This window comes from Tasmannia lanceolata, unplaced genomic scaffold (assembly GCF_043159265.1).
Source record: "Tasmannia lanceolata isolate RefF3 unplaced genomic scaffold, GAP_Taslan_0.1 ptg000035l, whole genome shotgun sequence".
NCBI lineage: Eukaryota > Viridiplantae > Streptophyta > Magnoliopsida > Canellales > Winteraceae > Tasmannia > Tasmannia lanceolata.
This window is the reverse complement of record NW_027518712.1, coordinates 2,197,711-2,218,163: the sequence shown is the minus strand read 5'-3', so window position 1 is coordinate 2,218,163 and position 20,453 is coordinate 2,197,711. Positions and strand designations below refer to the sequence as shown.

The following is a 20,453-nucleotide window of genomic DNA, read 5'->3' as shown; positions in this document are numbered from 1 at the left end:
CAGCATCCGGTTACACCACTCTTGGGAGTATATGTATGGAATTTTGAAGAAATCCAGTATCGAAAATGAGGCTGTCGAAGTGATGCAGGTCGAGCATGAGCCGTGCTGGATGGACGAAATCATTGAGTACCTGTGTAGTGGGAAGCTTCCCGAAGCTAAGAAGGAAGCCCGCAAAGTGATACAGAGAGCAGCCCGATTTTCCCTAGATGGTGAGAGTTTGTACAAAAGGTCGTACACCCTTCCATACCTAAAATGCCTCTGGCCAAGCAACGCCGCATACACTCTGCAAGAGACGCACGAAGGAATTTGCGGAGAACACCTGGGGGGCAAGGCCTTGGCCATCAAAGTACTGCTAAGAGGCCTGTACTGGCCAACCTTGAGGCAAGACGCTCTGGACCTGGTCAAAAGGTGCGAGAGATGCCAAAAGTTCTCTCCCACCATCCATCAACCTACTGTGTCCATGGCCCCGATCATCATCCCTCTCCCTTTCGTAGTATGGGGGATGGACATCTTGGGCCCCTTTCCGCCCGCCTCCGGGAGACGTGAGTTCGTCGTGGTAGCCATTGACCATTTTACCAAGTGGGTGGAGGCTGAACCTCTGGCCCAGATCACAGAGCAAAACGTGCAGACCTTCTTCTGGAAGTCAGTCGTTTGCAAATTTGGGATACCCCGCGTCTTGATAACGGACAACGACAGACAGTTCGACTGCCGGAACTTTCAAAAATTCTGCTCTGACTTGAAGATTGAGCATAGATTCACTTCAGTGGCACACCCTCAGACGAATGGGCAAACTGAAGTAACAAACAGAATCCTACTCCAGGGAATCTAAAAGAGGCTGATGAGAAGGCAGGCCGATGGGTAGATGAACTTTATCACGTCCTCTGGGCGTATCGTACCACCCTGTGCACCGCTACTGGGGAATCGCTATTCAACTTGTCTTTTGGAACTGAGGCCGTAATACCCGTCGATGTTGGCGTCCCGTCTCCCAAAGTCACCAACTTCAATGAGCAGACCAATGGAGATGGGCTCCGCGCAAACCTCTACTTGCTAGAGGAAGCCCGAGAAGAATCCCGAATCAGAGTCGCGACCTACAAACAGAATGTATCCCACTATCACGACCTGAAGATACGACCAAGAGAATTCCAAGCAGGAGACCTAGTCCTGAGAAAGGCTGCTATCTCCCAACCGAAATAGGTAGGCAAACTCTCCTCGACCTGGGAGGGGCCGTACCAAGTGTAAGAGACAATACGCCCGGGCAGTTACAAACTGGAGACACTTGGGGAGCACCAACTACCCCACGCCTGGAATTCAAGGAACCTCCGAGAATACTATCAATAGCAGGCCGCTTGGCGTGAGAGCAAATACCGTTGTAAAATTCTGAATGTGAATGATGAAGGATATGTTTCTTTGTAAATCTCCGAGCACTCCGCCTCGAAAACCCAGTTCACTAAAACTTGGGTACTAGTTGCTTGGTTCGCCTAGGCTCGTCTCCACAAAGACCGGGAGCGCACTCCTGGTCAGGAACGGGCCTGGCCAGAAAAACCAACCCTACTCGGAAACCCATTTCACTAAAACTTGGGTAGTTGCTGCTTGGTTCGCTTCGGCTCGTCTCCACAAAGACCGGGAGCGCACTCCTGGTCAGGAACGGGCCCGGACAGAACAACCAACCCTACTCGGAATCCCAGGTCACTAAAACTTGGGTATTCGCTGCTTGGTTCGCCTCGGCTCGTCTCCACAAAGACCGGGAGCGCACTTCTGGCCAAGAACGGGCCCGGAAAGAAAAACCAACCCTACTCGGAAACCCAGTTCACTAAAACTTGGGTACTCGCTGCTTGGTTCGCCTCGGCTCGTCTCCACAATGATCGGAGCGCACTCCTGGTCAGGAACGGGCCCGGACAGAAAAACCAACCTTACTCGGAAACCAAGTTCACTAAACCTCGGGTACTCCCTGTTTGGTTCGCCTCGGCTCGTCTCCACAAAGACCGGCAGCACACTCCTGGTCAGGAACGGGCCCGGACAGAAAAACCAACCTTACTTGGAAACCCAGTTCGCTAAAACTTGGGTACTCCATACTTGGTTCGCCTCGGCTCGTCTCCACAAAGACAGGGACCGCACTCCTGGTCAGGAACAGGCCCGGCCAGAAAAACCAACCCTACTCGGAAACCCAGTTCACTAAAACTTGGGTACTTGCTGCTTGGTTCGCCTAGGCTCGTCTCCACAAAGACCGGGAGCGGACTCCTAATCAGGAACGGGCCCGGACAGAAAAACCAACCCTACTCGGAAACCCAGGTCAGTAAAACTTGGGTACTCGCTGCTTGGTTCACCTCGGCTCGTCTCCACAAAGATCGGGAGCGCACTCCTGGTCAAGAACGGGCCCGGAAAGAAAAACCAACCCTACTCGGAAACCCAGTTCACTAAAACTTGGGTAGTCGCTTCTTGGTTCGCCTCGGCTCGTCTCCACAAAGACCGGGAGCGCAGTCCTGGTCAGGAACGGGCCCGGACAGAAAAACCAACCTTACTCGGAAACGCAGTTCACTAAAACTTGGGTACTCTCTGCTTGGTTCGCCTCGGCTCGTATCCACAAAGACCGGGAGCGCACTCCTGGTCAAGAACGGGCCCGGAAAGAAAACCCAACCCTACTCGGAAACCCAGTTCACTAAAACTTGGGTACTCGCTGCTTGGTTCGCCTCGGCTCATCTCCACAAAGACCGGGAGCGCACTGCTGGTGAGAAACGGGCCCAGACAGAAAAACCAACCTTACTCGGAAACCCAGTTCACTAAAACTTGGGTACTCCCTGGTTGGTTCGCCTCGGCTCGTCTCCACAAAGACAGGGAGCACACTCCTGGTCAGGAACGGGCCCGGACAGAAAAACCAACCTTACTTGGAAACCCAGTTCGCTAAAACTTGGGTACTCCATACTTGGTTCGCCTCGGCTCGTCTCCACAAAGACAGGGACCGCACTCCTGGTCAGGAACAGGCCCGGCCAGAAAAACCAACCCTACTCGGAAACCCAGGTCAGTAAAACTTGGGTACTCGCTGCTTGGTTCACCTCGGCTCGTCTCCACAAAGATCGGGAGCGCACTCCTGGTCAAGAACGGGCCCGGAAAGAAAAACCAATGCTACTCGGAAACCCAGTTCACTAAAACTTGGGTACTCGCTGCTTGGTTCGCCTCGGCTCGTCTCCACAAAGACCGGGAGCGCACTCCTGGTCAGGAACGGGCCCGGACAGAAAAACCAACCTTACTCGGAAACGCAGTTCACTAAAACTTGGGTACTCTCTGCTTGGTTCGCCTCGGCTCGTATCCAGAAAGACCGGGAGCGCACTCCTGGTCAAGAACGGGCCCGGAAAGAAAACCCAACCCTACTCGGAAACCCAGTTCACTAAAACTTGGGTACTCGCTGCTTGGTTCGCCTCGGCTCGTCTCCACAAAGACCGGGAGCGCACTCCTGGTGAGGAACGGGCCCGGACAGAAAAGCCAACCTTACTCGGAAACCCAGTTCACTAAAACTTGGGTACTCCCTGGTTGGTTCGCCTCGGCTCGTCTCCACAAAGACAGGGAGAGCACTCCTGGTCAGCAACGGGCCAGGACAGAAAATCCAACCTTACTCGGAAACCCAGTTCGCTAAAACTTGGGTACTCGCTGCTTGGTTCGCCTCGGCTCATCTCCACAAAGACCGGGAGCGTACTCCTAGTCAAGAACGGGCCCGGAAAGAAAACCCAACCCTACTCGGAAACTCAGTTCACTAAAACTTGGGTACTCGCTGCTTGGTTCTCCTCGGCTTGTATCCACAAAGACCGGGAGCGCACTCCTGGTCAAGAACGGGCCCGGAAAGAAAAACCAACCCTACTCGGAAACCCAGTTCACTAAAACTTGGGTACTCGCTGCTTGGTTTGCCTCGGCTCGGCTCCACAAAGACCGGGAGCGCACTCCTGGTCAGGAACGGGCCCGGACAGAAAAACCAACCTTACTCGGAAACCCAGTTCACTAAAACTTGGGTACTCCCTGCTTGGTTCGCCTCGGCTCGTCTCTACAAAGACCGGGAGCGCACTCCTGGTCAGGAACGGGCCCGGACAGAAAAACCAACCTTACTCGGAAACCCAGTTCGCTAAAACTTGGGTACTCGCTGCTTGGTTCCCCTCGACTCGTCTCCACAAAGACTGGGAGCGCACTCTTGGTCAGGAACTGGCCCGGACAGAAAAACCAACCCTACTCGGAAACCCAGTTCACTAAAACTTGGGTACTCGCTGCTTGGTTCGCCTTGGCTAGTCTCCACAAAGACCGGGAGTGCACTCCTGGTCAGGAACGGGCCCTGACAGAAAAACCAACCCTACTCGGAAACCCAGTTCACTAAAACTTGGGTACTGGCTGCTTGGTTCGCCTCGGCTTGTCTCCACAAAGACCGGGAGCGCACTCATGGTCAGGAACAGGCCCAGACAGAAAAACCAACCCTACTCGGAAACCCAGTTCGCTAAAACTTGGGTACTCGCTGCTTGGTTCACCTCGGCTCGTCTCCACAAAGACCAGGAACGCACTCTTGGTCAAGAATAGGACCGGTTCGTCTCTAAAAGACCCGAGTCAATGAAAACTTGAATGCCTGCCCGGAGTGCCGTTCTGTTCTGAAACAAACTGTTTTACAAGTATTATTGGCCCAGTGTTGAGTTAATTAATATTAGCCAGAGGCAGACTTGAGCGGAGACAGTGGACAGCAAAAGGTAATTTCTATTCATAAAAAGTAGGGCCTCTAAGGGCCATTACAAAAAGTAGGGCCTCTAAGGGCCATTACAAAAAGTGGGGCCTCCAAGGGCCATTACAAAGAATCTGTAAGCGGTTCCAAAAAGGAAACAGGGGGGAGGATTCAAGACACCCCATGACCACCGTTCCGCGGAGGGTCTACCGCCAGGGCCTCAGCTGCTGCGGTGGCGTCCTGCTCGTCATCGCCGGCCACTGGTGGGTCAGGAAGAATAAGGCCCGCCAGATCAACGTTCGGGTTGGATCCCTTGACCTGCTCGAGGCAATCCATGAACCCTAGCTTGTATGATTCCGTGGACAAGCTAATTAGCTCGTCCTCCTTCTGCACGGCCTCTGCCATGGCCGCTATCTGCCTCTCCCAAGCTCTCCCTCTCTGCGATTCAAGGGCCTCAATGGCCTTCTGCTTCTGGGTGGTATTTTCGGACTTAAGCCTCCTTATCTCCTCGTCCCTCTCCTTAATGGAGTTATGGAGCTCGGCTGCCTCCTGTATCAGCTTGTCGTTCTCCTCCTCAGACTTGGTGATCGCGACAGAGAACTTCCGACTCTTCTCGCGGAAGTCATGATAATACACGCCGATCTGATAAAGCGAGGAGAAGATGGCCTCGTCGGCCGCATCTGGAGGCTCGTTTAGAACTTGGAGCTGATCCTGGTTCAGCTGGCCTTTGGTGATGATCTCCCTAGCCACCCGGCTATCACTCAGGCCGGTGTCACTCTTCTGAATGGCCCAGTTAGGCCGGAAAACGTTGTCCCCGGACCTCGCGGGGGTGGGACGGGCTCCGGCAGCCGCTTCCCCTGGCTTGGGAGTCCCCGCTCCCCGGCAGAAGGAGCCGACCAGCTTCACTGTGGGCTTCCCCTTGGGGGGCGGTGTGTCCTTAGTTGGTGATGGACTTGAAATCTCAGGGGCTTTCCTTTTCTGGCCTTGCTGGCCCTGGCCCCTACCAAAGGCCCCTTGCCTCACCTTCTCCAGCTGGGATTGCGTCTGCATTTCTGAAATTCAACAGGACAAACAGAAACCGGTTTGGGACAAAGAAGAGAAAAGAGGAGCTCAAGAGCAAGACTAACCACATACATGCCGAGGTCGCAGTACTAATGCCAAGCCCGACCAGAACCTCTTACCTGGAGAAGTTCGCACAGTGAAAGAGGCCCTCCCGGTGTAACTCGTCACAGACTAGGGCGCACGTTCTCACATCCTTGCCCTCCAAGAGCGGCTTGCGGCTTGCGGCTCAGCGCAAGTGTGTCTGGGGTGTCCCACTTCAAAGGAACCGGCCAGGGCTCAGTGGGCTCACCGTCCTCGACATAAAAGAACCTGTTCTTCCATAGGTGTATGGAGGATGGAATGCCAGTAATCATTTTCACCTCTGGGCGTTGCCTGATGTAAATCCAACCTCCATCCTTATGCCTCTTTACATGCGCACACATCCGAAACAGTGGTACGGACATGCTCCTTCGAAGCCGACCCTGGACGAGGTATATGAACTCGATCAGCGTACTCCATGAGTTCGGCGCGACCTGAGCTGGAGCCAGGCCGTAATATCAAAGGACTGCGGTAAAGAATGGATGCAAAGGGAACCTGAGCCCGGCTCTTAACGACTCATCATATATACAGACGTCAGTACTGTCGTTGCAAGCCCTGTCTCCCTATGTCGCAGCCCTCAGCCTGAACTTTTGGGGAACACAATACCTATCTATGATGTCCCCTAGTCTAGACTCATCAAGGATGTTCTCCTCGTAAAGCGCCTGAATATTATATTTGGGATCGACGTCCATCCGAGCCCTAGCAGTGACCTCGACGGCCCGGCCCGGAAGAAATGTGGTGGACGCCTCGGCGGCGTCACTACCCGCACTCACCTCTGCCCGGAAATAACTATCAGTTGGGGGCGGTGTGGTATTCAGATCCAAAATCATCTCGTCCCCACTATCTACGACTTCTATGCTAACATCAGGACTCGCCATATACTGGCCGGGAATCCTGGTCGGATTAGTTTGAGTCCTCTCTGACGAGCTAGACCCTGAACTACTAGAAGAGCGGACTCCCCTGAAGAGGACCTAGAACTGGACTCAAAACCGGACTCCAAACTAGAGGTACTACCGGACATAAGGGACACAGGAAAAGAATGAAATAAAGACGCGCTGAAAGTAGATTACCGGTCTGAAGAGAAACGCTCCTAACTCTCAGACGGCCACAACCACAAGCTACCCGAGCCGAACAGGCAGAGCAGAAGAGAAAAGAAAACAAAGAGGCGAAAGTAAAAAGTGAAAATGAAAGTGTGAAAGGTGAAAACCTCCTTTTATAAGCTTGAAGCTTGAGGCGGTTCGCATTCGCGGTCCAGGAAGCGCCATGTGTTCCTCATTAATGAAGGGCACACACTTCGAGGCGAGAGCATGAGTAAATGCGCGCGTATAGAGTGCGGGAAAAATCTCCAAGGGGTTAAGTGTTGACCAACGAAGAGCTTGAGTACTGGATACCTTGTAAGTAACTGTGCTCGTCTAAAAAATGTGTCCGTCCAAAGCCGGACAGAATATGACGCATCCGTTACAAGACAAAAATCTGTCTGGCCCAAGCCTGACAGAATATGACACATTCACTAAACGACAAAAATATGTCTGTCCAAAGCCGGACAGAATATGACGCGTCCCCTACAAGACAAAAATCTGCCCGGCCCAAGCCGGACAGAATATGACGCATTCGCTAAACGAGAAAAATGTGTCCGTCCAAAGCCGGACAGAATATGACGCGTCTGCTACAAGACAAAAATCTGCCCGGCCCAAGCCGGACAGAATATGACGCATTCGCTAAATGACAAAAATCTGCCCTGCCCAAGCCGGACAGAATATGACGCGTCTGCTAAAAGACAAAAATTTGTCCGGCCCAAGCCGGAGAGATTTCACTCCAAGTTTATGCCCGTTCCAGGCCGCCCAAATGACTTGGCCGGGCAGATTTCACTCCAAGTTTATGCCAGTCCCAGGCCGCCCAGATGGCTTGGCCGGACAGATTTCACTCCAAGTTTCTGCCCGTCCCAGGCCCCCCAAATGGTTTATCTGGACAGATTTCACTCCAAGTTTCTGCCCGTCCCAGGCCGCCCAGATGACTTGGCCGGATAGATTTCACTCCAAGTTTCTACTCGTCTCAGGTCGCCCAGATGGTTTATCCGGACATATTTCACTCTAAGTTTCTGCCCGTCCCAGGCCGCCAAGATGACTTGGCCGGACAGATTTCACTCCGAGTTTCTGCCTGTCCCAGGCCGCCCAGATGACTTGGCCGGACAGATTTCACTCCGAGTTTCTGCCCGTCCCAGGCCGCCCAGATGACTTGGCCGGACAGATTTCACTCCAAGTTTCTGCCCTTCCCAGGCCGCCTAGATGGTTTATCTGGACAAATTTCACTCCAAGTTTCTGCCCGTCCCAGGCCGCCCAGATGGCTTCGCCGGACAGATCCTTTCGCTTCATTTTTCTAGTCGCTCTGGGCACAGCCTCCTACTTCCCCAAATCACCTCAATGACTTGGAGAACTGGGGGGCAACTGATGGGGTATGAAAAGCAACGACCAATTAGCTATCGACACGTGGCCCTTAAGGGGCCCACCGCGAATTCAGCACTGGCCCAGGGGTAATCTAGTAATTACGTGAGAGTAGGTAAACCTAAACCCACAGAAGGGCCCACACCTGTCCTGGGGTAGGTAATTCAACCACCCTAGGCCTCCCTCTATAAAAGGCCTCTCAAGGCTCAAAGCAAGGGGTAATACCTTCTGAACCACCACTCTTAAATTTTTGGCTCTGCACTCGTGCTCATACTGACTTGAGTGTCGAAGGGCCCTTCCGGAGCAACGACTCTAGGTTGGTCTCCTGACCTCGTGTGCTCTTGTGCAGGACTCAATTCCTTCACTTCAGCTCTTCAGGTCCTCCAGCTCAGCTCTTACGTCACTGCCGTATCTGTTACTGATTTTAGGCCTAACAATAACTATGGCATGGATCCAATGGTGGCACCCTTCTCCACCATTTCTACGAGGGCGCTTGTGAGTTTTGAATCCTTCAAAACATAATAAAAGTAAATAACTTATACAATTCCAAAACAAAACACTAAGTCCTAAGTATTTAAACCATGGTTACCAGGGTGGGAAAAGAATTCGGGAAACAAAACGTGAAATGGAAACGGGAAACGCATGAAAAAAAATATAGGGGAAATGAGAAACGAGAAACAATAGAAAATCGTCCGAGAAATGTCTTAGGAAATTATGTGTTTTTTCCAAAATGAATTTTGTAAGTTCCATACATGTTTCCTACATGTTTCATATTTGTTTTCTATGAGTGTTGCATGCATTTATCACGTGTTTACACATTATTTACATAAGTTTTCGATATGTTTCCTATGTGTTTCAGAAACATTTCTCCAATTTTGTATCATATTTTGGAGACGTTTCCGAAACGTGTTTTTCTCGTTTTAGGGGAAACGAGTTTCCCACCCGCGAGAAACACGTTTTAGGGGAAACGGGTTTCCCACCCACCAAGGAGTTTCCGGCAACTATAATTTAAACACTTTAGAGAGTAAATTTCTAATAAGCAAATTCAAAGTAGCAAGCTTCCAATGTAGTAGTCAATGAACCATGTCTCAACGTAGTGAGTCCAAATGTAGCATCATTGAATGGACAAGGGGCACGACAATCTCCATGCATGTAGGAAGTTCCAAGATAGCGTACGGTCAAGTAGTAAATGTAAAGAATAAATATGGCCATAGGCCATAACCCCAATAGGCTACACATTTTGCAAGTGCGCCTGTCATTTTATATTGAGGAATGCTAAAATGACAGGCGCACTTGCGAAAATTGGGTGAAAGGGCACCCCATTGGTCAAAATCCACTAATGTTGGCACAAAAAATCACAATCACAACTGTTATTAATGGATTTTGACCAATGGGGGCGCCCTTTGCGCCATTTTTTGCAAGGGTGCCTGTCATTCTAGCATATTTACGACAAAAATAAAAGCTTCCTAAGCTACAGTATGAAAGATTCATTCAATTATAATCTAAACAATAAATAAGATCTTGCTAAGTTAGGGTAGTCAGCTAGCTAATGGATGCATATTAGGCTGTGACAAGAACACAATTGGAGGTTTCTAACTCAAGTTTATACGTTGATATATTTGGACTGGTAGAATTTTTATGTTTAAGATGGTTTTGGGTGTTTGTAACAGCGTAGAGCTATGGTACAATTCGGTGTTGATTTTAGTAGTGGGGTACATGAAAAATGCAGAGGTATCCTTATCTGCTTTCTCTATCTGGTAAGAGGGAATGACTTACCCTTTTCAACCATATTTTTCTTCAATTTCATGGGTAAAAAAACTAATAACACTACTAACTAAGCATATATTGGCAGCCTCAGCATCACTACTTGGGAACTCATGATCCATTTCGGCTTCCTGTCAGCAACTTGGTATGCTTTTATTTACTACCTGTAGAATAGCTCTCTCTTTTGGGTGCCTATATCAAACTGATCCCTACTGCCTCAATTAGGTGCATATTCTTTTCAGATGTTGGCCACAAGTATTAGAGCACTTCACCAGTTCAAAAAATAACTCCCTGCTTGCGAGGGTCAAATTGTGGGGAATGGCGTATACACCAAAAGTTTGGTGCATATGCCATTGTGTTCCTCGTATAATATGTGTTTATTTTTTATGATCTTTTTGCGTCGTTTATTTGCTCCTCTCATTTTTCATAGTGTGCGGGTGGCAAACGAATTGGGGAGAGGAGATGCAAAAGCTGCGAAATTTGCAGTTAAAGTGGTGTTGAGCACTTCATTAGCTATTGGTGTGGTGTTTTTCGTTTTGTTTCTGGTTTTTGGGAAGGCCATTTCTTATGCTTTCAGCAGCAGTGAAGAGGTGGCTAAAGAAGTGGCAAGCCTCAGGGTTTATGTAGCATTCTCAGTCTTGCTCAGCAGCATTCAACCAGTACTTTCAGGCAAGCTATACATTTTCTTTGCTATATGAATGAACTACAAAAGAAGATGAAACAGGGTGCACCAGATACTTCATTTGTTTTTTTTTAAATGGCTGCTCCCTATAGTTTTTCGATCTTTTCTTTGATTTTCTAGGGCCTTTTTATTGGTTACCTCTCTCTCTCTCCCTCTCTCTGACACATCATCATCTAGTCTTCTAATTAAGTATTGCACTTCATTCATAAACATTTTCATCTGAGGGATCTCTCTCTCTCTCTCTCTCATAGACTAAAATGCCCGGTCTACCTTCAATATATATATATATATATGAGGAAACTGTTGGTGAGCTTAAGCTCACCAAACTTATGGTGAGCTAGCTTGCCCAATCACATGGGTCCCACATTTTGGGGAGTGATCCAAACCATTCATTTGCAAGGCCTTATCATAGATAGGGTGTGTACCAAAAATCAGCTCCATAGGATCATCCTAACCCCTCCATTTGTGGAGGACAAAAATGAACAGACTTGATTTTTGGTACACTATGTAAGGGACTTTCAAATGAATGGTTTGGATCATCCTAACAAAGTGGGCCCCCATGTGATTGGGCAAGCTAGCTCACCATAAGTTTGGTGAGCTAGCTTGCCCAACAGTTTCCTCTTTCTCTCTCTCTCTCTCTCTCTCTCTCTATATATATATATATATATATATATATATATATATATATATATATATAGAGAGAGAGAGAGAGAGAGAGAGAAAGAGAGAGGCAATGGTTTGTGAGCAGCTGCTCAGATAAGCTTATCTGAGGAGAGCTCAAAAACCATGGGGGGGGGGGGGGGAGTGGCATTATTTGGATGATCCAAAGAATTCATTTGATAGGACCTTATATAGATAGGGTGTGCCCAAAAAATCAGTACCATAGGATCATCCTAACCCTACGATTTGTGGAGTTAAAAATGGACGTGTATAAACGTTTACAAATTTGTGCATATTTTGCCTCCATAGTTTGAAGGGTTGGGATGATCCTATGGAGCTGATTTTTTTGGCACACCCTATCAATATGAGGGCCTATCAAATGAATGCTTTGGATCATCCAAATAATTTGCCCTCCCTCCCCTATGGTTTGTGAGCTCTGCTCAGATATTTCTCATACACACACACACACACACACACGACACACAGGAAAAGGTTTCTGTGGTATCGCGCAGCCTGAGCAGCCCTCTCAATACACCATCTCCCATAGTTGTTTGACTCATCCAACCATTCATTCTGTAGGTTATAGGTAGGATTATGGTTATGGTTATGATTATGGGTTATGGTTAGTGTTATGATTTGTGGAGGTTTAAAATGGATGGCTATAAATTAGGCTCCTATAGATTGAATGGTTAGGATTATGATATGGGGGTGGCTTGTTAGGAAGACCCTATCTGTGTGAGGTGCTATAGAATGAATGGGTAGGATGAGTGAAACAACATGAGATGGTGTATTTGTAGTGGCTTGCTCAGCCTGAGCTATAGCTCAGAAACCTCACCCCCATATATATATATATATATATATATATATATATATATATATGAGAAGAGTGTTGGTGCGCTTAAGCGCACCATTTTTTGGGTGCACTTAAGTGGTTATAACGCCTTCCATTGGTTCGCTTAAGCGGGACCCAAACATTTAAACGAATGAGAGGCGTTATAACCACTTAAGCGCACCAAAAAAATGGTGTATTCATATATATATATATATATATATATATATATATATATATATATATATATGAGGAAATGGTTTGTGTGCAGCTGCACAGATAGCTTATCTGTGCATGGCTGCCACAAACCATGGGAGGCCCACATTTTTGGAGGGATCCAAAGCATTCATTTGGAAGGCCCTTCCATGGATAGGGTGTGTACCAAAAATCAGCCCTATAGGATCATCCTAACCCAATCAAAGTTGAAGGGGAAAATGGACAGACCTGTTTTTGCCTATTTTTTCCCTCCACAAATGGCAGGGTTAGGATGATCCTATAGGGCTGATATTTGGTACACACCCTATCCATGGAAGGGCCTTCCAAATGAATGCTTTAGATCCCTCCAAAAATGTGGGCCCCCATGGTTTCTGGTAGCCATGCACATATAAGCTATCTGTGCAGCTGCACACAAACCATTTCCTCTATATATATATATATATATATATATATATATATATATATATATATATATATATAGTTGTTTGTTTCAAAATCAGTTTTTCAATTGGTATACTTGTAGGCTAAAATACATTGTTCAGTCTCGTGCATCTCACTCGGCAACATCCTAGTACAAAGGAAGCTTAATTGACACTCATTTTAATACATACACCCACTTCTTTATTTCCAGCTTCTTTTTCAATGGTTTTTACAATTCCTAACTCCCGAGTATAGTAACCAAGTTAAGAGGTCCAAAGGAAAGAAGGTTCTGGGTTTATAAACTGATGCATTGTCAAAATCACTTTCAATAATAAAACTTGTCTTTGTCGTGTAACGAGCAGGGGTAGCTTTGGGGGCTGGTTGGCAAAGTATTGTAGCATGCGTAAACATTGGTTGCTACTATGTGATAGGGATTCCTCTAGGACTGTTGCTTGGATATCTTACCTCTCTACAAGTTAGAGTAAGAGACTACATTTCATTTACTCTCTCTCTCTCTCACATTTCATTTACCCTCTCTCTCTCATTCCAGTTTTTTGTTTCTTTTCAGGGTATTTGGATTGGCATGATATGTGGAATTGCAGCACAAACAGTTGTGCTTATTTGTATAACTATGAGAACAGATTGGGATCTTCAGGTAAGAGAGAAAAGCCTATTATCTAAAAGTGAATCTTAGTTGGGTCTCACATCAGTTTCAGAATTGTGTTCTCCCCATTTGACATCTGCAATTTACTGATTTCAATTGAAGAATGCCCTTGAGTTCTTTATTTAGTCATGAGCTTATCGGCTTTGCAAGTCAGAGTTTTTGAGCTTTTGACTGTGATATTTTCTATTAATCACTTCCACCAAAATTCCAGTGCAGTTGAATATAGTATGCTATTTCTAGTGAAGTAAAACCATTCGTTATAAAATTCCCAGACCAAATTACAGCATGGGATATTTAAATAACCATTAGATGGCTGTCTAGGACAGGGATACTAAAATATCTGAGACAATAATTTGCACTGAATTATGTGTTAATTAAATCAAAGGTTTTTTTCAATGAACAGTGAAATAGAAAGAGGGAGTCTTGTTTATTTAACTGCACTTCATTTCGTGTCTGAAGTAGAGTCTTTCATTTCAATCTTGCTTCTTTATGCAGGTAGAGAAAGCAAAGGCACGTCTCGATAGATGGTTCTTGCCTGATACCATTGAGTCGGATGGAAACAGGTCGCATTCTTAGCAAGTGAGGTTGCATTTTTATTTTATTTTGAATGGCAGCAAGTTAGGTTGAATACATTCGAAAAAGTCATGAAGAAGAAAGATTTCTGTAAGCAAATTATGAAGATTGGTGAGCAAAAAATGTAATGCAATTGGAAAAAAGGCAAGATAGGGAGAAGAATTCTATGAGAAATTTGGTCAATGAAATACAATTTTAGTTAAGAGAATACTTAAAAAACAGGGCTGTGGACAAAACTGAAATCTCGTTTTGTAAATTAAGAAAGGAAGAGAGCTCGAATCCCCACCACGGGAAGAAAAAGGTAAAACTGACCACATACTTGGTCACTTTCGCCTTTATTTTCTCAACAGAGTTCGGTTTTCCAACCCCTAATCACCAAGAACTAGAATTAATTCAAGGGTAAACCAAAACATGTTGAACTAATTACCATGTAATCATTTACCCTATGGAACTTAAGATTTGGAATGATTTTGAATCTTGATAAGTGAGTCATTCTATTCTTTCTCTCTCAACACACTTTCCTCTTTAATTAAGTTCATGCATGATGTGGAAAGTTGCCTTACTTCCCACCACCGTTGCTTGAGTGGGAAGGCAAGGCAATATAGAAAGTGTATTCTTTTAGGCTTTCTACAAACGTATAGGATACATAAAAAGAAAATAAAAACGAGAGGCTCTCGTGGGAGTTTGGCTACAAAATCAAGAGAGCGAAAGCAAAAGAGAAAGAGAGGAGAGAGAAAGAAAGGAAGAAGGAGATAGAGATATAGACGAGAAATAGGGTTTTTCTCTTTGGGTTTCTTCTTAGATTCCTCTTAGGGTCTCTTCTTGGGGCTTTCTCTTGGGATCTTTTCGGGTTATCTCCCGGGTACGATCTTGGGTTTGAGAAGGAAGAAAAGGGTTGCGGGTTGTGGGTTTTGGGTTAAATCCTATGTAATCCTTGTATATTGTTTTTTGTTTTTCTCATAGTGGAAGATCGTGTTTCTCGCCCGTGGAGTAGGCTTGGCCGAACCACATAAAATCTTGGTGTTCATCTTGTGGCTTTTTTGTTTACTTCTACTTTCCCGTCTAACCTGTGCATGATCGGATTGATGTGCTAAACGGATTTTCTCAACAAGTGGTATCAGAGCCATGGTTGGAGCGATCGTCGAGGCCAAGTGGAGAGATTGTAAGTATTGTGGTTGGATCTTTGGGAGTAGCAAGATTGTTCAAGAAAGATTCATGTTCGACGTGGAGTGATACGCTGAGAACTGCGAAGTAATCTGAGATGGCGGTTGTAGACACCCAATTTTGTCAAGGCAGTATTAATGATAGGTGTCGCGATGAAGAACCTTGAAATACAAGTGTGACAACCCAAGTGGGGAGGTGAATTGCTCAATTAAAAATTCTCGGCTTAATTAGATGTGGTGTTAAAAATTAATTCACTAATTAAGCAATGATTAATCTAACCCTTGTTACAATAAGCAAGATAATGAAAGTTAGGGTTTAGATATTACTTTATCATTTATGTTCTCTAACCCTTGTTCAACAAAACATAAATACAACTAAGGGTAGAGATTACCAATCACCAATGTGCAAAGGAAATGAGAAGAAGAAGCAACCACAAGGCACAAGATTTATAGTGGTTCGGTCTATCACAAGACCTACTCCACTCTTCCAAGTTTTACCTCCTTGGGGACTCCACTAAAAGAGGAGATTCTTCAATGGCGAATCTTCAAGTCGTACACCAAGTTCTCCAATCTCCAAAGGTGACAAACCCTTTCTGCACAAAGCCTTGCGAAGGGACACTCCCTCTTACAATGGATTCACCTTTGTTACCGGGCCGAATCGTAGACCCTCAATACAAATGAAGAACTAAAATAAAAACTCTCGTTGCCTCTTGATAGGCGGATTATAAACTCTTAAGCTCACAAACACTCTAAGGAATAGATAAAATGTAAAAGCCCTATGGAGTTCCTCTTGATAAATGTAGAATCACAAGTTCAAAGCATAGAGGAGGATAAAACCTTTGATGTGAAAGTTTAGGTTCAAAAGGATAAGATTTAATCTTGCAAAAGGTTATTTAGAAAGGTTTAGATAGGGTATATATAGTCCATACACAAATATGACCGTTTGGGGGCAAAACAGTAATTAACTGATTGAAAAAAAGCAACATGCGCAGGCCCCAACGACTAGTATGCCAGACAGTGGTGGTCGCCCGCCCTGATCCGCCCCGAGGTCGACCGGCCTATGACGGTCGCCTGGCGAGGGCTACCTGGTTGATTAAAATTTTCGCTCAAAAAACTATCCGCAGTCGACCGGCCCATGGCGGTCGCCCGCCCAAACCATGCTGGAATGGTTCTGTTTGAACAGAACCATTTCCGCGGTCGCGCGGATCACCCCAGTCAATCGGCCCGCTATTTGAAGCCAAGTGCTGGATTTCCAGCCTTGCTTTCGCGGTCGTCCGGGACACCCTTGTCGACCGGCCTTGTTTGAAAATCCATTTTAACATATAAAATTAGGGGCTTTGGGCCATGGTCTTTGGGCTTTAGTCCTGGGGTTTCAAACACATTTGTGAATGTGTGTATGGTTTCCAAAGATGTAAAAAGTTATTTATGAAAACCATTTGAAAACCTTTGAAAGTGTATTCTTCATAAAATCAAGAGGACTCTAAATACATTCTAAAAATGATACCATTGAGTCTTCTTTGAATGTATCGGCTCCTTCGCACTTCCTTGGACTTCTTCAACTTGCGAGTGAACACCTTGAATTTGATTTGGCTCTTGTGACTCCCTCCAATCTTCAAGACATGTTGAGAGGTACATGAGGTGTCACCATGTTGGTTCATCTCCAAGCTTCTTCTTGACACTTGCTAGGTATGCTTGAGGGATCTTCATCCTGAGCTTCTTGTCTTGAACATCTCCAAATGGTGATGTCTCCAATGTGGGTGCAAGCTCCTTGATAATCTGTCTCTGGATCCGCAAGCCATGTGTTATAATGAGTTGTGTAATGGCGATATGACATATCAAATTCCTGTATAGAGCACAACACCTCAAAGCAACACATTAGTCCCTAAATGTAATCAATTTGGGTTTGCTAGCATCAAAACAAGAAGGTAAGGTGAGTGTTTGAACCCATGGGAGCTCTTGGGCTTACAAATCTTATGACGAGTCCCAGAGTACCAGTTGTGTTTCTCTCAATCTCTCTTTAGGGTATTTACAAAAGAGAATGATTTTCGAAAAACTTTGTTATCCCAGAGAAACAACCAGAAAGCTTGTTTTTATAGCACCCGCCTTTTTCGGCAACCAAAATGCCTATTTTTAACACAGCACCCGCCTTTTTCTGGCAACCAAAGGGCACTTTGTCTCCCCAAAACCAAGCAATATTAGGTTCATTGGAAAGTATGCAAAATTTCAAATCCAAGCACCTGACCGCTCATAAATCGGAGTTCAAACGAAGAAATTATGCACGTTTTAAACTGACCGGGGAAGAGACGAACTATCACGGAGACCGAGGATGACATCACCCAACTTTATGATGGTGATTCACCCTCAAATTCGTCCGTCGACCAGATATTTTTTACCCCTCCCCTATAAATAGGGGTAAGGTTTTTTTCTCATTCCTTTCTCATTCCTTTCTCTCCCACTCTCTCCCTCTCTAGTTTTGGGTGTATACACCCTCCTCTGGTGTATTTCTATACACCGAACCCCTGCAGAAATCCAGAAAAAATCCTAGTTAACTTGCTTTTCAGAAGAGAGAAAGTAGAGAACCACTAGGTAGATCACACTGGGCGTCGGAATTACGCCGAAATTCCGAAGATACGTAGCGACTTCCTCTGTTTATGCCGTTGTCTGCCGAATTTTGCAGGACTACGAGCTGCTTTTCAATAGTAGCGCCGTTATTCTGCCGAAATCTCGACAAACCTGGAAGCTTTCGGCCATATAACGCCGTTACGCAGTCAAAATTTTGGTAAAACCGAAGCCTCTCCTCCCTCCAAGCGCAGTTACACTGCCCAACTCTCCAGTGGTGAGATAAAACCCTAAAAAAAGTAAATCAAAAAAGAAGAAAGATGTAATTCCTTTGCTTTTCCAGTTGTGTATTTACAAAATGGGTATGGGTGGGTTTCATCATATTCCTTGATGTCAAGCCCCTCTACCTGCCACTTTACTACTTTTTGCAATTTGCAGCATTCTGTAATTTCATTACAAAGTATGGTACGAGGTGGTGAGGTCATAATCTCGTTCCGTTCGACCGAGCACTTATGATATAAACCCCTCTGCCTTTCTTTTACTGTCTGCAATTTACAGCTTTCTGTAATTTTCTTTACAAAGTAAGGTACTAGGTAGTGATGTCATAATCTCGTTCCGTTCGGCCGAGTGCTTATGATATAAACCCCTTTGCCTTTCTTTTACTTTTGGCAATTTATAGCTTTCTGTAATTTATTTTACAAAGTAAGGTACGAGGTGGTAGCATCATAAAGATTGGTCGTACTCAAATTGCCCCCAGAATCTATGATATAAATCCCTCCACCTTTCTTTTACTTTCTGTACTGTCATTTTCCTTTTGATTTACGGAGAGGGGGCCTACTTGGGATCAATTGCAGTATTCATTTGGAGTCTGTGACATATGGTCTGAAACAGGATCGAACCGAACCGTGCTTCTTCTTTTTTTCCTGTAAATCCATTTCATTTACATTCGGAATTAAGCATAACCTAGTAAGGGAAATAAAATCAAATTACTTCGTTTCAAATCCTTCCAAACTGCCAATCTAAGTTAAGAGACCGGATTAATCGGGGCAAGAGGGGTGCCAAACACCTTCCCCAATTGTAACCACAACCCTTACCCAGATATCTGTAAGGACCACGCCTTAAAAACAGAGCAAAATATAAGGTTCACAGGCCCAGAGCTAAAGAACCCCATTGATTATTATTCTTTTAACGAAATTCGAGCCCCAATGCTCACTTGCTTGAAAGAATTGACACGGGTCCTAGGCCCTAATCTAGGTGGCGACTCTAAACTCTTTATTTCATGAAGTTAGGACCTCGGTTCCGAGTTCGTAAGATACGCAGATCAAATAAGACCCCCTGAAAACCCGATTTGTGGTGATCCCCTGTTGTCCTGTGCAACACGAAAAAAATCAGCTCCCACAGACTAGCGACTCCTTTGGGGAGAACTTTTAAACATGATAATCCCTCTCAGTAGAGCTGTTATCAAAATGAAAAGGTTGTAGCTCTATATAACTAAATTGGCATTTTTCAAGAATTTAAAATTAACTAATTCAATTTTTCTCCTTTCTTATGGTTATCCTTAACCCGAGGTAGCCTTCAGTGGTATTCGCAAGTTGCGAACACTCCTGACGAGCGAAATAAAACAAGTGTTACATTTACTTTTCAGTACATATACACTTGTCACATTTTCTTCTGCAGGGATTGCTAAGAGCCAATGCTCAAAATTGCCACCAACTGCGCCAAAATACCCCGGGAGGCACCTAGGCTACCCCTTTTTTCTCACGCACACACCATGGGAGTTCATCGCCCACTTGCATACCTATTTACCCGGCAACGAGTAGCCCTTGGAACGGATTCGGTACCAGTTAGGATTTCATCAACCGAAGTGCAGCTGATCTCGCATCCATTTGCGGTGAAAGCACCACCTCTTTGCATGTTGCTCTTGTGGTGGCGTTAAAATAATGCTGCACTAACTTTCCGTTGCGTTCGGGTACACTGAACAAGGAATTGCTTATGCACATTGGCAAGAGGGACCTTCAAGCCTTCATCCCTTGCATAGCCCTGCATATTACGCACTTAGATGTTACCATGTCCTATCTAAGGACATGTTGAGCTTAAAGTTAGGTAAGCCTACCAGTTACGCTCGAGAGATGTGAGCGTCATCCAAAATAGGGGTACACTAAACCTTTGGCCCACCTCGGGCATGTTGAGCGAGTCTAGAAAGGTGTGCCCGATTTGCCTCAATTCTTGCTAGGGATGCCATTACCCTAGCCGATGCGCAAATGGTTGCAGCTTACCTTTACCTAAGATTAGAGGTTACTTTTAACCTTTATTAGTCCTGTCCAGAGTCATGTTTGCAAACCCATACTGTCGAATTCCTTGGATAAGCAACCATTGTACCTTGGAGGGATGTTCGTCCTACAGTTAATACGCTTAACCAAAAGACCCTCATTCTGGTCCCATCTTTCAAAAAATTATTGCAATCTCTCAAATCACCTCCTTATCCAGACCGTCTTGGTCTTAGCCTCATCAGGCTCTACTTTTTATAAAATTGAAACCCGTCCTGACCATCGTTATGGTCAAAGCGACGGAGCTCTGCTCAAATAAATGTTCAGACCATCCTGGTCTCAGCCTCATCAGGCTATACTGCTTCTTCGAGTCTAGCTATGTCCCGAC

General features: G+C 45.7%; 1 long non-coding RNA gene and 1 pseudogene across 2 annotated transcripts in view; both read left to right on the top strand.

Annotated features, from left to right (window-relative positions):
- Window positions 1-10,346, top strand: part of LOC143859671 (protein DETOXIFICATION 23-like) — a 59,244-nt pseudogene extending 48,898 nt beyond the window's left edge. The window contains exons 3-5 of the transcript XR_013239317.1: window positions 9,939-10,025; window positions 10,121-10,177; window positions 10,258-10,346. The product of XR_013239317.1 is annotated as a protein DETOXIFICATION 23-like (transcript). The remainder of the gene's footprint in view (window positions 1-9,938; window positions 10,026-10,120; window positions 10,178-10,257) is intronic.
- Window positions 10,347-13,206: 2,860 nt separating this feature from the next.
- Window positions 13,207-14,430, top strand: LOC143859672 (uncharacterized). The gene is made up of 3 exons (XR_013239318.1): window positions 13,207-13,320; window positions 13,408-13,494; window positions 13,999-14,430. It is a non-coding gene; the product is annotated as an uncharacterized LOC143859672 (long non-coding RNA).
- Window positions 14,431-20,453: the final 6,023 nt, after the last annotated feature.